The sequence below is a fragment of the Pavona decussata genome, unplaced genomic scaffold (assembly GCF_977016875.1).
Source record: "Pavona decussata unplaced genomic scaffold, jaPavDecu1.1 SCAFFOLD_184, whole genome shotgun sequence".
Classification (NCBI taxonomy): domain Eukaryota; kingdom Metazoa; phylum Cnidaria; class Anthozoa; order Scleractinia; family Agariciidae; genus Pavona; species Pavona decussata.
In genome coordinates, this window is record NW_028145593.1 from 1,453,677 (window position 1) to 1,470,858 (window position 17,182).

Below are 17,182 nucleotides of genomic sequence, written 5' to 3' on the forward strand. Positions count from 1 at the left end.
CGGTGACCCCCATTTTTTAATGCATCAATTTAAATGTCATACGGTTGACCACTATATATCGCGATTTAAAGAAAAGTGTAATACTCTACTTCGAGATATTTTTATTTTAATGCCTAAAAAAGCACATAGGTAGTGCTGCTTACGTGCACACGCAGCAAAATCTTTAATTTCTTTTATAATCTTAATTCCAGTTCAATGAGAAAATAAGTTTGTTGTGTGAGATTAAAGTAAATTTTGTCGAACTGCTTCGATATTTTAATGCAAGAAATTAATTTTTCTAGAAATGATAGTTTCCTTTTCTGATTACTAGCGTTCCTTATATAAACCTCGTGGTCATCTATTTACTATAATAGCCATCCAGGTTGCACAAAAACGAGCACGGTCACCCCCATTTTTTATTGCATTTTTGTAATGCTCATAACATACTCATGAACTGGACCAAGTCTTAGACAATTTTAAATACTCCTTCTTTTTCAGCGGAATCACCTTAAACAATTTCGACCGTGTTTAAATGTCTTTGTCTATAAACTCATGCAAATTTAATTGACTCTGAACTCTCAGTTATAACGCTTGAAATCGCATATTTAATTTTGGTTTCCCTTGACAATGGTGCCAAGTTGTGTGGCTGAAACAGGACTTTTCTTTCGTTAATAATAATAATAATAATAATAATAATAATAATAATTTAAACTTTCATCTTTTTAATTCAGCATTATAATTACTGCTTTTTATTTCTTCTACAGATAATAAAGCATGTCTTTATATTTGCAATAACATTGATTCAAAGAAATTGACAAAAAATACTGCTGATTCAAAGGTGTGTTAAAACTTCTTGTAAACTTTATTCACTAATTGAGTACAGAGAACTGTACTCCAGTGATCCTGGCTAGTTTCTAGAAATGGACCTGAAGAGTAATCATTCTCTTATGATCACTTTATTATTGTACAGGTAACATAGAAAGTGAATTGAAAATAAATCTCTGTTCATATTGCTGTCTTTACTTCTAAAAAAAATAATGAAAAATACATTTATTTACTGTATCATTGTGCTATGTTCATGTTGCTTGTTTATGTAAACATATACTGTATGTCCTTCCCTTGCTTATATTACTAAAAACTGGGGTACTGCATCGGCTGATCGAGCGCTGTTTACTGGGCAGTAAAAACACAAATGCCATATGGGTCAAAATGGCTATGGGAAAAGCCCATGCAGCCGCTTTAATTGTAATAAACAGAATCACATAACTAGTGTACAAAATAAGTTTATCAAAAATACTTTCACCATATTGGCTACATAAAAATATTCAGCTCAGTAAATTAAAGGTGAGGGCACAAAAAGGCCAAAAGCATCATTGTAAAAGCAATGATGCAGCCACACCCCAGGCAATGCATTACCCACTGAAAACAAGAACAGTACCAAATTTGGTGGCTAAGGAATAAAGATACTTATTGTATGCTGCCCCCTGCAAGACATACACAAGTAATTAACTGCTAAATGAAATGAGGGATTGAAACTGCTGCCCATGAAGATAACTTGAAACCTCTATAGAAATATTTCTGGTCAAGAAAAGTTCTATACATTAATTTGTTTAACATGGCAAGTTAACAATCTGAGAGTACTATTATGCATGCTGCCCCAGCAAGACAATTACACAAGTACGCCATATATAAAAGAAATGAGGGATTAAAAACTGCTGCCCCTGCAAGACAATTTAAAACCCCTCTTTATAGAAATACTGCTGGTCAACGCAATAACTTGATTTAGTGCCAATCTATGCTGCCCATGAAAGACATGTACAAGTAACCTCTAACTTAAAAAGAGGTTGAAACTGCTGCCCCTGCAAGACAATTTGGAACTCCTTTCACACTGAAGTAGCGAGGCAGAATGGCACATAACTCCGCGTCCCCACGTGATCGACAATGCGCTCTATATAGGGGGTACAAAGGATTGCCCCCAACCACTCACCCTGTCCTGAATTGATAATTACTCATTTTTGTCTAAAATTCATATTAATTAAATGATTAACACAACTTCTCGCGTAGGGACATAAAAACTCTATTTGTAAACAAATATTTCATTTTTTAATGCACGGAAAATCAAAAGTGACACAGAACACAGAACAGTCAAGATTAAGTATAATTTATGTAATCGCATCATGAGGCCGAGTAGATCGAATTAAGGATTAATTTTCACACGTATTTTCAAAGTTTTTGTAAATTGCCCGAGTCGCGCAGCGACGGGGGCAATTTGCAAAAACTTTGAAAACACAAGTGAAAATTAATCCTAATAATTCTACGAGGACTCATTGCGATTACGTGTTTATAACTTTAGAGGGCAAAATTTTCTTAAAACTATCAACTGATTGTTATCTTGTGTATTCAGACGTTATTATTCTAAAGATCTCAATTTAGCTCTTTATGTTTTTTCCAATAATGACAATCATCAATTATTATTGGGAATTCCACTTTTAGAGCTGTTAGATAGAGTCTTGCATCTTTATTTATTTTTTTTTTTTTCAGGACAATGAAGAATTTTTAAATGTCCTTAAGATATGTTCAGGTAAAGTATTGATTCAGTGCATGATTGATATTGAGTAAATACTTGAGAGTTGAAGGGTGGTAATGGGCATCAATGGGGTGCACTTGGCCCACAAGATGCATCACTGTCTAACAGCTCCCCTTAAACCCTGATCATGCAGTCTTTAATTACTTCTGCCAATCAGCTAAATGATGGCGGCTGAAGGAAACTTTACATTAACTTAAAGTTAACACAATTTAGTGGACAGAAAAAAAAACTGGCCATATAGGTAAGGGGTTGGGCAAGAAGCAAACTGCCTTATCCTGTAAAGCGTGATTTTATAATGCAAGGTGAAAGCAAAAGTGTGGACCCTGGACGTATGTTCCAAGGAACTTTTTTTATGACCCAGGAGGACCGCGGGTACACACAAACAGGCATGCACACTGGTGGGGTTCCCTTATTGTTGTCACTTGTTTTCTTTTTTTTTTTCTTCCTTAGGTGTAAAAGAACATCTTTTTAATTCAGCATTATAATTACTGCTTTTTATTTCTTCTACAGATAATAAAGCATGTCTTTATATTTGCAATAACATTGATTCAGAGAAATTGACAAAAAATACTGCTGATTCAAAGGTGTGTTAAAACTTCTTGTAAACTTTATTCACTAATTGAGTACAGAGAACTGTACTCCAGTGATCCTGGCTAGTTTCTAGAAAAAATAACGTGCTCTAATTAATGGACCTGAAGAGTAATCATTCTCTTATGATCACTTTATTGTACAGGTAACATAGAAAGTGAATTGAAAATAAATCTCTGTTCATATTGCTGTCTTTACTTCTAAAAAAAATAATGAAAAATACATTTATTTACTGTATCATTGTGCTATGTTCATGTTGCTTGTTTATGTAAACATATACTGTATGTCCTTCCCTTGCTTATATTACTAAAAACTGGGGTACTGCATCGGCTGATCGAGCGCTGTTTACTGGGCAGTAAAAACACAAATGCCATATGGGTCAAAATGGCTATGGGAAAAGCCCATGCAGCCGCTTTAATTGTAATAAACAGAATCACATAACTAGTGTACAAAATAAGTTTATCAAAAATACTTTCACCATATTGGCTACATAAAAATATTCAGCTCAGTAAATTAAAGGTGAGGGCACAAAAAGGCCAAAAGCATCATTGTAAAAGCAATGATGCAGCCACACCCCAGGCAATGCATTACCCACTGAAAACAAGAACAGTACCAAATTTGGTGGCTAAGGAATAAAGATACTTATTGTATGCTGCCCCCTGCAAGACATACACAAGTAATTAACTGCTAAATGAAATGAGGGATTGAAACTGCTGCCCATGAAGATAACTTGAAACCTCTATAGAAATATTTCTGGTCAAGAAAAGTTCTATACATTAATTTGTTTAACATGGCAAGTTAACAATCTGAGAGTACTATTATGCATGCTGCCCCAGCAAGACAATTACACAAGTACGCCATATATAAAAGAAATGAGGGATTAAAAACTGCTGCCCCTGCAAGACAATTTAAAACCCCTCTTTATAGAAATACTGCTGGTCAACGCAATAACTTGATTTAGTGCCAATCTATGCTGCCCATGAAAGACATGTACAAGTAACCTCTAACTTAAAAAGAGGTTGAAACTGCTGCCCCTGCAAGACAATTTGGAACTCCTTTCACACTGAAGTAGCGAGGCAGAATGGCACATAACTCCGCGTCCCCACGTGATCGACAATGCGCTCTATATAGGGGGTACAAAGGATTGCCCCCAACCACTCACCCTGTCCTGAATTGATAATTACTCATTTTTGTCTAAAATTCATATTAATTAAATGATTAACACAACTTCTCGCGTAGGGACATAAAAACTCTATTTGTAAACAAATATTTCATTTTTTAATGCACGGAAAATCAAAAGTGACACAGAACACAGAACAGTCAAGATTAAGTATAATTTATGTAATCGCATCATGAGGCCGAGTAGATCGAATTAAGGATTAATTTTCACACGTATTTTCAAAGTTTTTGTAAATTGCCCGAGTCGCGCAGCGACGGGGGCAATTTGCAAAAACTTTGAAAACACAAGTGAAAATTAATCCTAATAATTCTACGAGGACTCATTGCGATTACGTGTTTATAACTTTAGAGGGCAAAATTTTCTTAAAACTATCAACTGATTGTTATCTTGTGTATTCAGACGTTATTATTCTAAAGATCTCAATTTAGCTCTTTATGTTTTTTCCAATAATGACAATCATCAATTATTATTGGGAATTCCACTTTTAGAGCTGTTAGATAGAGTCTTGCATCTTTATTTATTTTTTTTTTTTCAGGACAATGAAGAATTTTTAAATGTCCTTAAGATATGTTCAGGTAAAGTATTGATTCAGTGCATGATTGATATTGAGTAAATACTTGAGAGTTGAAGGGTGGTAATGGGCATCAATGGGGTGCACTTGGCCCACAAGATGCATCACTGTCTAACAGCTCCCCTTAAACCCTGATCATGCAGTCTTTAATTACTTCTGCCAATCAGCTAAATGATGGCGGCTGAAGGAAACTTTACATTAACTTAAAGTTAACACAATTTAGTGGACAGAAAAAAAAACTGGCCATATAGGTAAGGGGTTGGGCAAGAAGCAAACTGCCTTATCCTGTAAAGCGTGATTTTATAATGCAAGGTGAAAGCAAAAGTGTGGACCCTGGACGTATGTTCCAAGGAACTTTTTTTATGACCCAGGAGGACCGCGGGTACACACAAACAGGCATGCACACTGGTGGGGTTCCCTTATTGTTGTCACTTGTTTTCTTTTTTTTTTTCTTCCTTAGGTGTAAAAGAACATCTTTTTAATTCAGCATTATAATTACTGCTTTTTATTTCTTCTACAGATAATAAAGCATGTCTTTATATTTGCAATAACATTGATTCAGAGAAATTGACAAAAAATACTGCTGATTCAAAGGTGTGTTAAAACTTCTTGTAAACTTTATTCACTAATTGAGTACAGAGAACTGTACTCCAGTGATCCTGGCTAGTTTCTAGAAAAAATAACGTGCTCTAATTAATGGACCTGAAGAGTAATCATTCTCTTATGATCACTTTATTGTACAGGTAACATAGAAAGTGAATTGAAAATAAATCTCTGTTCATATTGCTGTCTTTACTTCTAAAAAAAATAATGAAAAATACATTTATTTACTGTATCATTGTGCTATGTTCATGTTGCTTGTTTATGTAAACATATACTGTATGTCCTTCCCTTGCTTATATTACTAAAAACTGGGGTACTGCATCGGCTGATCGAGCGCTGTTTACTGGGCAGTAAAAACACAAATGCCATATGGGTCAAAATGGCTATGGGAAAAGCCCATGCAGCCGCTTTAATTGTAATAAACAGAATCACATAACTAGTGTACAAAATAAGTTTATCAAAAATACTTTCACCATATTGGCTACATAAAAATATTCAGCTCAGTAAATTAAAGGTGAGGGCACAAAAAGGCCAAAAGCATCATTGTAAAAGCAATGATGCAGCCACACCCCAGGCAATGCATTACCCACTGAAAACAAGAACAGTACCAAATTTGGTGGCTAAGGAATAAAGATACTTATTGTATGCTGCCCCCTGCAAGACATACACAAGTAATTAACTGCTAAATGAAATGAGGGATTGAAACTGCTGCCCATGAAGATAACTTGAAACCTCTATAGAAATATTTCTGGTCAAGAAAAGTTCTATACATTAATTTGTTTAACATGGCAAGTTAACAATCTGAGAGTACTATTATGCATGCTGCCCCAGCAAGACAATTACACAAGTACGCCATATATAAAAGAAATGAGGGATTAAAAACTGCTGCCCCTGCAAGACAATTTAAAACCCCTCTTTATAGAAATACTGCTGGTCAACGCAATAACTTGATTTAGTGCCAATCTATGCTGCCCATGAAAGACATGTACAAGTAACCTCTAACTTAAAAAGAGGTTGAAACTGCTGCCCCTGCAAGACAATTTGGAACTCCTTTCACACTGAAGTAGCGAGGCAGAATGGCACATAACTACGCGTCCCCACGTGATCGACAATGCGCTCTATATAGGGGGTACAAAGGATTGCCCCCAACCACTCACCCTGTCCTGAATTGATAATTACTCATTTTTGTCTAAAATTCATATTAATTAAATGATTAACACAACTTCTCGCGTAGGGACATAAAAACTCTATTTGTAAACAAATATTTCATTTTTTAATGCACGGAAAATCAAAAGTGACACAGAACACAGAACAGTCAAGATTAAGTATAATTTATGTAATCGCATCATGAGGCCGAGTAGATCGAATTAAGGATTAATTTTCACACGTATTTTCAAAGTTTTTGTAAATTGCCCGAGTCGCGCAGCGACGGGGGCAATTTGCAAAAACTTTGAAAACACAAGTGAAAATTAATCCTAATAATTCTACGAGGACTCATTGCGATTACGTGTTTATAACTTTAGAGGGCAAAATTTTCTTAAAACTATCAACTGATTGTTATCTTGTGTATTCAGACGTTATTATTCTAAAGATCTCAATTTAGCTCTTTATGTTTTTTCCAATAATGACAATCATCAATTATTATTGGGAATTCCACTTTTAGAGCTGTTAGATAGAGTCTTGCATCTTTATTTATTTTTTTTTTTTTCAGGACAATGAAGAATTTTTAAATGTCCTTAAGATATGTTCAGGTAAAGTATTGATTCAGTGCATGATTGATATTGAGTAAATACTTGAGAGTTGAAGGGTGGTAATGGGCATCAATGGGGTGCACTTGGCCCACAAGATGCATCACTGTCTAACAGCTCCCCTTAAACCCTGATCATGCAGTCTTTAATTACTTCTGCCAATCAGCTAAATGATGGCGGCTGAAGGAAACTTTACATTAACTTAAAGTTAACACAATTTAGTGGACAGAAAAAAAAACTGGCCATATAGGTAAGGGGTTGGGCAAGAAGCAAACTGCCTTATCCTGTAAAGCGTGATTTTATAATGCAAGGTGAAAGCAAAAGTGTGGACCCTGGACGTATGTTCCAAGGAACTTTTTTTATGACCCAGGAGGACCGCGGGTACACACAAACAGGCATGCACACTGGTGGGGTTCCCTTATTGTTGTCACTTGTTTTCTTTTTTTTTTTCTTCCTTAGGTGTAAAAGAACATCTTTTTAATTCAGCATTATAATTACTGCTTTTTATTTCTTCTACAGATAATAAAGCATGTCTTTATATTTGCAATAACATTGATTCAGAGAAATTGACAAAAAATATTGCTGATTCAAAGGTGTGTTAAAACTTCTTGTAAACTTTATTCACTAATTGAGTACAGAGAACTGTACTCCAGTGATCCTGGCTAGTTTCTAGAAAAAATAACGTGCTCTAATTAATGGACCTGAAGAGTAATCATTCTCTTATGATCACTTTATTGTACAGGTAACATAGAAAGTGAATTGAAAATAAATCTCTGTTCATATTGCTGTCTTTACTTCTAAAAAAAATAATGAAAAATACATTTATTTACTGTATCATTGTGCTATGTTCATGTTGCTTGTTTATGTAAACATATACTGTATGTCCTTCCCTTGCTTATATTACTAAAAACTGGGGTACTGCATCGGCTGATCGAGCGCTGTTTACTGGGCAGTAAAAACACAAATGCCATATGGGTCAAAATGGCTATGGGAAAAGCCCATGCAGCCGCTTTAATTGTAATAAACAGAATCACATAACTAGTGTACAAAATAAGTTTATCAAAAATACTTTCACCATATTGGCTACATAAAAATATTCAGCTCAGTAAAGGTGAGGGCACAAAAAGGCCAAAAGCATCATTGTAAAAGCAATGATGCAGCCACACCCCAGGCAATGCGTTACCCACTGAAAACAAGAACAGTACCAAATTTGGTGGCTAAGGAATAAAGATACTTATTGTATGCTGCCCCCTGCAAGACATACACAAGTAATTAACTGCTAAATGAAATGAGGGATTGAAACTGCTGCCCATGAAGATAACTTGAAACCTCTATAGAAATATTTCTGGTCAAGAAAAGTTCTATACATTAATTTGTTTAACATGGCAAGTTAACAATCTGAGAGTACTATTATGCATGCTGCCCCAGCAAGACAATTACACAAGTACGCCATATATAAAAGAAATGAGGGATTAAAAACTGCTGCCCCTGCAAGACAATTTAAAACCCCTCTTTATAGAAATACTGCTGGTCAACGCAATAACTTGATTTAGTGCCAATCTATGCTGCCCATGAAAGACATGTACAAGTAACCTCTAACTTAAAAAGAGGTTGAAACTGCTGCCCCTGCAAGACAATTTGGAACTCCTTTCACACTGAAGTAGCGAGGCAGAATGGCACATAACTCCGCGTCCCCACGTGATCGACAATGCGCTCTATATAGGGGGTACAAAGGATTGCCCCCAACCACTCACCCTGTCCTGAATTGATAATTACTCATTTTTGTCTAAAATTCATATTAATTAAATGATTAACACAACTTCTCGCGTAGGGACATAAAAACTCTATTTGTAAACAAATATTTCATTTTTTAATGCACGGAAAATCAAAAGTGACACAGAACACAGAACAGTCAAGATTAAGTATAATTTATGTAATCGCATCATGAGGCCGAGTAGATCGAATTAAGGATTAATTTTCACACGTATTTTCAAAGTTTTTGTAAATTGCCCGAGTCGCGCAGCGACGGGGGCAATTTGCAAAAACTTTGAAAACACAAGTGAAAATTAATCCTAATAATTCTACGAGGACTCATTGCGATTACGTGTTTATAACTTTAGAGGGCAAAATTTTCTTAAAACTATCAACTGATTGTTATCTTGTGTATTCAGACGTTATTATTCTAAAGATCTCAATTTAGCTCTTTATGTTTTTTCCAATAATGACAATCATCAATTATTATTGGGAATTCCACTTTTAGAGCTGTTAGATAGAGTCTTGCATCTTTATTTATTTTTTTTTTTTCAGGACAATGAAGAATTTTTAAATGTCCTTAAGATATGTTCAGGTAAAGTATTGATTCAGTGCATGATTGATATTGAGTAAATACTTGAGAGTTGAAGGGTGGTAATGGGCATCAATGGGGTGCACTTGGCCCACAAGATGCATCACTGTCTAACAGCTCCCCTTAAACCCTGATCATGCAGTCTTTAATTACTTCTGCCAATCAGCTAAATGATGGCGGCTGAAGGAAACTTTACATTAACTTAAAGTTAACACAATTTAGTGGACAGAAAAAAAAACTGGCCATATAGGTAAGGGGTTGGGCAAGAAGCAAACTGCCTTATCCTGTAAAGCGTGATTTTATAATGCAAGGTGAAAGCAAAAGTGTGGACCCTGGACGTATGTTCCAAGGAACTTTTTTTATGACCCAGGAGGACCGCGGGTACACACAAACAGGCATGCACACTGGTGGGGTTCCCTTATTGTTGTCACTTGTTTTCTTTTTTTTTTTCTTCCTTAGGTGTAAAAGAACATCTTTTTAATTCAGCATTATAATTACTGCTTTTTATTTCTTCTACAGATAATAAAGCATGTCTTTATATTTGCAATAACATTGATTCAGAGAAATTGACAAAAAATACTGCTGATTCAAAGGTGTGTTAAAACTTCTTGTAAACTTTATTCACTAATTGAGTACAGAGAACTGTACTCCAGTGATCCTGGCTAGTTTCTAGAAAAAATAACGTGCTCTAATTAATGGACCTGAAGAGTAATCATTCTCTTATGATCACTTTATTGTACAGGTAACATAGAAAGTGAATTGAAAATAAATCTCTGTTCATATTGCTGTCTTTACTTCTAAAAAAAATAATGAAAAATACATTTATTTACTGTATCATTGTGCTATGTTCATGTTGCTTGTTTATGTAAACATATACTGTATGTCCTTCCCTTGCTTATATTACTAAAAACTGGGGTACTGCATCGGCTGATCGAGCGCTGTTTACTGGGCAGTAAAAACACAAATGCCATATGGGTCAAAATGGCTATGGGAAAAGCCCATGCAGCCGCTTTAATTGTAATAAACAGAATCACATAACTAGTGTACAAAATAAGTTTATCAAAAATACTTTCACCATATTGGCTACATAAAAATATTCAGCTCAGTAAATTAAAGGTGAGGGCACAAAAAGGCCAAAAGCATCATTGTAAAAGCAATGATGCAGCCACACCCCAGGCAATGCATTACCCACTGAAAACAAGAACAGTACCAAATTTGGTGGCTAAGGAATAAAGATACTTATTGTATGCTGCCCCCTGCAAGACATACACAAGTAATTAACTGCTAAATGAAATGAGGGATTGAAACTGCTGCCCATGAAGATAACTTGAAACCTCTATAGAAATATTTCTGGTCAAGAAAAGTTCTATACATTAATTTGTTTAACATGGCAAGTTAACAATCTGAGAGTACTATTATGCATGCTGCCCCAGCAAGACAATTACACAAGTACGCCATATATAAAAGAAATGAGGGATTAAAAACTGCTGCCCCTGCAAGACAATTTAAAACCCCTCTTTATAGAAATACTGCTGGTCAACGCAATAACTTGATTTAGTGCCAATCTATGCTGCCCATGAAAGACATGTACAAGTAACCTCTAACTTAAAAAGAGGTTGAAACTGCTGCCCCTGCAAGACAATTTGGAACTCCTTTCACACTGAAGTAGCGAGGCAGAATGGCACATAACTACGCGTCCCCACGTGATCGACAATGCGCTCTATATAGGGGGTACAAAGGATTGCCCCCAACCACTCACCCTGTCCTGAATTGATAATTACTCATTTTTGTCTAAAATTCATATTAATTAAATGATTAACACAACTTCTCGCGTAGGGACATAAAAACTCTATTTGTAAACAAATATTTCATTTTTTAATGCACGGAAAATCAAAAGTGACACAGAACACAGAACAGTCAAGATTAAGTATAATTTATGTAATCGCATCATGAGGCCGAGTAGATCGAATTAAGGATTAATTTTCACACGTATTTTCAAAGTTTTTGTAAATTGCCCGAGTCGCGCAGCGACGGGGGCAATTTGCAAAAACTTTGAAAACACAAGTGAAAATTAATCCTAATAATTCTACGAGGACTCATTGCGATTACGTGTTTATAACTTTAGAGGGCAAAATTTTCTTAAAACTATCAACTGATTGTTATCTTGTGTATTCAGACGTTATTATTCTAAAGATCTCAATTTAGCTCTTTATGTTTTTTCCAATAATGACAATCATCAATTATTATTGGGAATTCCACTTTTAGAGCTGTTAGATAGAGTCTTGCATCTTTATTTATTTTTTTTTTTTTCAGGACAATGAAGAATTTTTAAATGTCCTTAAGATATGTTCAGGTAAAGTATTGATTCAGTGCATGATTGATATTGAGTAAATACTTGAGAGTTGAAGGGTGGTAATGGGCATCAATGGGGTGCACTTGGCCCACAAGATGCATCACTGTCTAACAGCTCCCCTTAAACCCTGATCATGCAGTCTTTAATTACTTCTGCCAATCAGCTAAATGATGGCGGCTGAAGGAAACTTTACATTAACTTAAAGTTAACACAATTTAGTGGACAGAAAAAAAAACTGGCCATATAGGTAAGGGGTTGGGCAAGAAGCAAACTGCCTTATCCTGTAAAGCGTGATTTTATAATGCAAGGTGAAAGCAAAAGTGTGGACCCTGGACGTATGTTCCAAGGAACTTTTTTTATGACCCAGGAGGACCGCGGGTACACACAAACAGGCATGCACACTGGTGGGGTTCCCTTATTGTTGTCACTTGTTTTCTTTTTTTTTTTCTTCCTTAGGTGTAAAAGAACATCTTTTTAATTCAGCATTATAATTACTGCTTTTTATTTCTTCTACAGATAATAAAGCATGTCTTTATATTTGCAATAACATTGATTCAGAGAAATTGACAAAAAATATTGCTGATTCAAAGGTGTGTTAAAACTTCTTGTAAACTTTATTCACTAATTGAGTACAGAGAACTGTACTCCAGTGATCCTGGCTAGTTTCTAGAAAAAATAACGTGCTCTAATTAATGGACCTGAAGAGTAATCATTCTCTTATGATCACTTTATTGTACAGGTAACATAGAAAGTGAATTGAAAATAAATCTCTGTTCATATTGCTGTCTTTACTTCTAAAAAAAATAATGAAAAATACATTTATTTACTGTATCATTGTGCTATGTTCATGTTGCTTGTTTATGTAAACATATACTGTATGTCCTTCCCTTGCTTATATTACTAAAAACTGGGGTACTGCATCGGCTGATCGAGCGCTGTTTACTGGGCAGTAAAAACACAAATGCCATATGGGTCAAAATGGCTATGGGAAAAGCCCATGCAGCCGCTTTAATTGTAATAAACAGAATCACATAACTAGTGTACAAAATAAGTTTATCAAAAATACTTTCACCATATTGGCTACATAAAAATATTCAGCTCAGTAAAGGTGAGGGCACAAAAAGGCCAAAAGCATCATTGTAAAAGCAATGATGCAGCCACACCCCAGGCAATGCGTTACCCACTGAAAACAAGAACAGTACCAAATTTGGTGGCTAAGGAATAAAGATACTTATTGTATGCTGCCCCCTGCAAGACATACACAAGTAATTAACTGCTAAATGAAATGAGGGATTGAAACTGCTGCCCATGAAGATAACTTGAAACCTCTATAGAAATATTTCTGGTCAAGAAAAGTTCTATACATTAATTTGTTTAACATGGCAAGTTAACAATCTGAGAGTACTATTATGCATGCTGCCCCAGCAAGACAATTACACAAGTACGCCATATATAAAAGAAATGAGGGATTAAAAACTGCTGCCCCTGCAAGACAATTTAAAACCCCTCTTTATAGAAATACTGCTGGTCAACGCAATAACTTGATTTAGTGCCAATCTATGCTGCCCATGAAAGACATGTACAAGTAACCTCTAACTTAAAAAGAGGTTGAAACTGCTGCCCCTGCAAGACAATTTGGAACTCCTTTCACACTGAAGTAGCGAGGCAGAATGGCACATAACTCCGCGTCCCCACGTGATCGACAATGCGCTCTATATAGGGGGTACAAAGGATTGCCCCCAACCACTCACCCTGTCCTGAATTGATAATTACTCATTTTTGTCTAAAATTCATATTAATTAAATGATTAACACAACTTCTCGCGTAGGGACATAAAAACTCTATTTGTAAACAAATATTTCATTTTTTAATGCACGGAAAATCAAAAGTGACACAGAACACAGAACAGTCAAGATTAAGTATAATTTATGTAATCGCATCATGAGGCCGAGTAGATCGAATTAAGGATTAATTTTCACACGTATTTTCAAAGTTTTTGTAAATTGCCCGAGTCGCGCAGCGACGGGGGCAATTTGCAAAAACTTTGAAAACACAAGTGAAAATTAATCCTAATAATTCTACGAGGACTCATTGCGATTACGTGTTTATAACTTTAGAGGGCAAAATTTTCTTAAAACTATCAACTGATTGTTATCTTGTGTATTCAGACGTTATTATTCTAAAGATCTCAATTTAGCTCTTTATGTTTTTTCCAATAATGACAATCATCAATTATTATTGGGAATTCCACTTTTAGAGCTGTTAGATAGAGTCTTGCATCTTTATTTATTTTTTTTTTTTCAGGACAATGAAGAATTTTTAAATGTCCTTAAGATATGTTCAGGTAAAGTATTGATTCAGTGCATGATTGATATTGAGTAAATACTTGAGAGTTGAAGGGTGGTAATGGGCATCAATGGGGTGCACTTGGCCCACAAGATGCATCACTGTCTAACAGCTCCCCTTAAACCCTGATCATGCAGTCTTTAATTACTTCTGCCAATCAGCTAAATGATGGCGGCTGAAGGAAACTTTACATTAACTTAAAGTTAACACAATTTAGTGGACAGAAAAAAAAACTGGCCATATAGGTAAGGGGTTGGGCAAGAAGCAAACTGCCTTATCCTGTAAAGCGTGATTTTATAATGCAAGGTGAAAGCAAAAGTGTGGACCCTGGACGTATGTTCCAAGGAACTTTTTTTATGACCCAGGAGGACCGCGGGTACACACAAACAGGCATGCACACTGGTGGGGTTCCCTTATTGTTGTCACTTGTTTTCTTTTTTTTTTTCTTCCTTAGGTGTAAAAGAACATCTTTTTAATTCAGCATTATAATTACTGCTTTTTATTTCTTCTACAGATAATAAAGCATGTCTTTATATTTGCAATAACATTGATTCAGAGAAATTGACAAAAAATACTGCTGATTCAAAGGTGTGTTAAAACTTCTTGTAAACTTTATTCACTAATTGAGTACAGAGAACTGTACTCCAGTGATCCTGGCTAGTTTCTAGAAAAAATAACGTGCTCTAATTAATGGACCTGAAGAGTAATCATTCTCTTATGATCACTTTATTGTACAGGTAACATAGAAAGTGAATTGAAAATAAATCTCTGTTCATATTGCTGTCTTTACTTCTAAAAAAAATAATGAAAAATACATTTATTTACTGTATCATTGTGCTATGTTCATGTTGCTTGTTTATGTAAACATATACTGTATGTCCTTCCCTTGCTTATATTACTAAAAACTGGGGTACTGCATCGGCTGATCGAGCGCTGTTTACTGGGCAGTAAAAACACAAATGCCATATGGGTCAAAATGGCTATGGGAAAAGCCCATGCAGCCGCTTTAATTGTAATAAACAGAATCACATAACTAGTGTACAAAATAAGTTTATCAAAAATACTTTCACCATATTGGCTACATAAAAATATTCAGCTCAGTAAAGGTGAGGGCACAAAAAGGCCAAAAGCATCATTGTAAAAGCAATGATGCAGCCACACCCCAGGCAATGCGTTACCCACTGAAAACAAGAACAGTACCAAATTTGGTGGCTAAGGAATAAAGATACTTATTGTATGCTGCCCCCTGCAAGACATACACAAGTAATTAACTGCTAAATGAAATGAGGGATTGAAACTGCTGCCCATGAAGATAACTTGAAACCTCTATAGAAATATTTCTGGTCAAGAAAAGTTCTATACATTAATTTGTTTAACATGGCAAGTTAACAATCTGAGAGTACTATTATGCATGCTGCCCCAGCAAGACAATTACACAAGTACGCCATATATAAAAGAAATGAGGGATTAAAAACTGCTGCCCCTGCAAGACAATTTAAAACCCCTCTTTATAGAAATACTGCTGGTCAACGCAATAACTTGATTTAGTGCCAATCTATGCTGCCCATGAAAGACATGTACAAGTAACCTCTAACTTAAAAAGAGGTTGAAACTGCTGCCCCTGCAAGACAATTTGGAACTCCTTTCACACTGAAGTAGCGAGGCAGAATGGCACATAACTCCGCGTCCCCACGTGATCGACAATGCGCTCTATATAGGGGGTACAAAGGATTGCCCCCAACCACTCACCCTGTCCTGAATTGATAATTACTCATTTTTGTCTAAAATTCATATTAATTAAATGATTAACACAACTTCTCGCGTAGGGACATAAAAACTCTATTTGTAAACAAATATTTCATTTTTTAATGCACGGAAAATCAAAAGTGACACAGAACACAGAACAGTCAAGATTAAGTATAATTTATGTAATCGCATCATGAGGCCGAGTAGATCGAATTAAGGATTAATTTTCACACGTATTTTCAAAGTTTTTGTAAATTGCCCGAGTCGCGCAGCGACGGGGGCAATTTGCAAAAACTTTGAAAACACAAGTGAAAATTAATCCTAATAATTCTACGAGGACTCATTGCGATTACGTGTTTATAACTTTAGAGGGCAAAATTTTCTTAAAACTATCAACTGATTGTTATCTTGTGTATTCAGACGTTATTATTCTAAAGATCTCAATTTAGCTCTTTATGTTTTTTCCAATAATGACAATCATCAATTATTATTGGGAATTCCACTTTTAGAGCTGTTAGATAGAGTCTTGCATCTTTATTTATTTATTTTTTTTTTTCAGGACAATGAAGAATTTATAAATGTCCTTAAGATATGTTCAGGTAAAGTATTGATTCAGTGCATGATTGATATTGAGTAAATACTTGAGAGTTGAAGGGTGGTAATGGGCATCAATGGGGTGCACTTGGCCCACAAGATGCATCACTGTCTAACAGCTCCCCTTAAACCCTGATCATGCAGTCTTTAATTACTTCTGCCAATCAGCTAAATGATGGCGGCTGAAGGAAACTTTACATTAACTTAAAGTTAACACAATTTAGTGGACAGAAAAAAAAACTGGCCATATAGGTAAGGGGTTGGGCAAGAAGCAAACTGCCTTATCCTGTAAAGCGTGATTTTATAATGCAAGGTGAAAGCAAAAGTGTGGACCCTGGACGTATGTTCCAATTAAGGAACTTTTTTTATGACCCAGGAGGACCGCGGGCACACACAAACAGGCATGCACACTGGTGGGTTACCTTATTGTTGTCACTTGTTTTCTTTTTTTTTTTCTTCCTTAGGTGTAAAAGAACAACAACAACAACAAAAATACAAAAAATTGATAATGATAGTAATAATAAATAATAATTTAATAGTTTT

General features: G+C 35.4%; 1 protein-coding gene across 2 annotated transcripts in view; it reads left to right on the forward strand.

The window, feature by feature from the left end:
* Nucleotides 1-17,182, forward strand: part of LOC146462844 (uncharacterized) — a 239,352-nt gene that overhangs the window by 203,528 nt on the left and 18,642 nt on the right. The window lies entirely within an intron of this gene.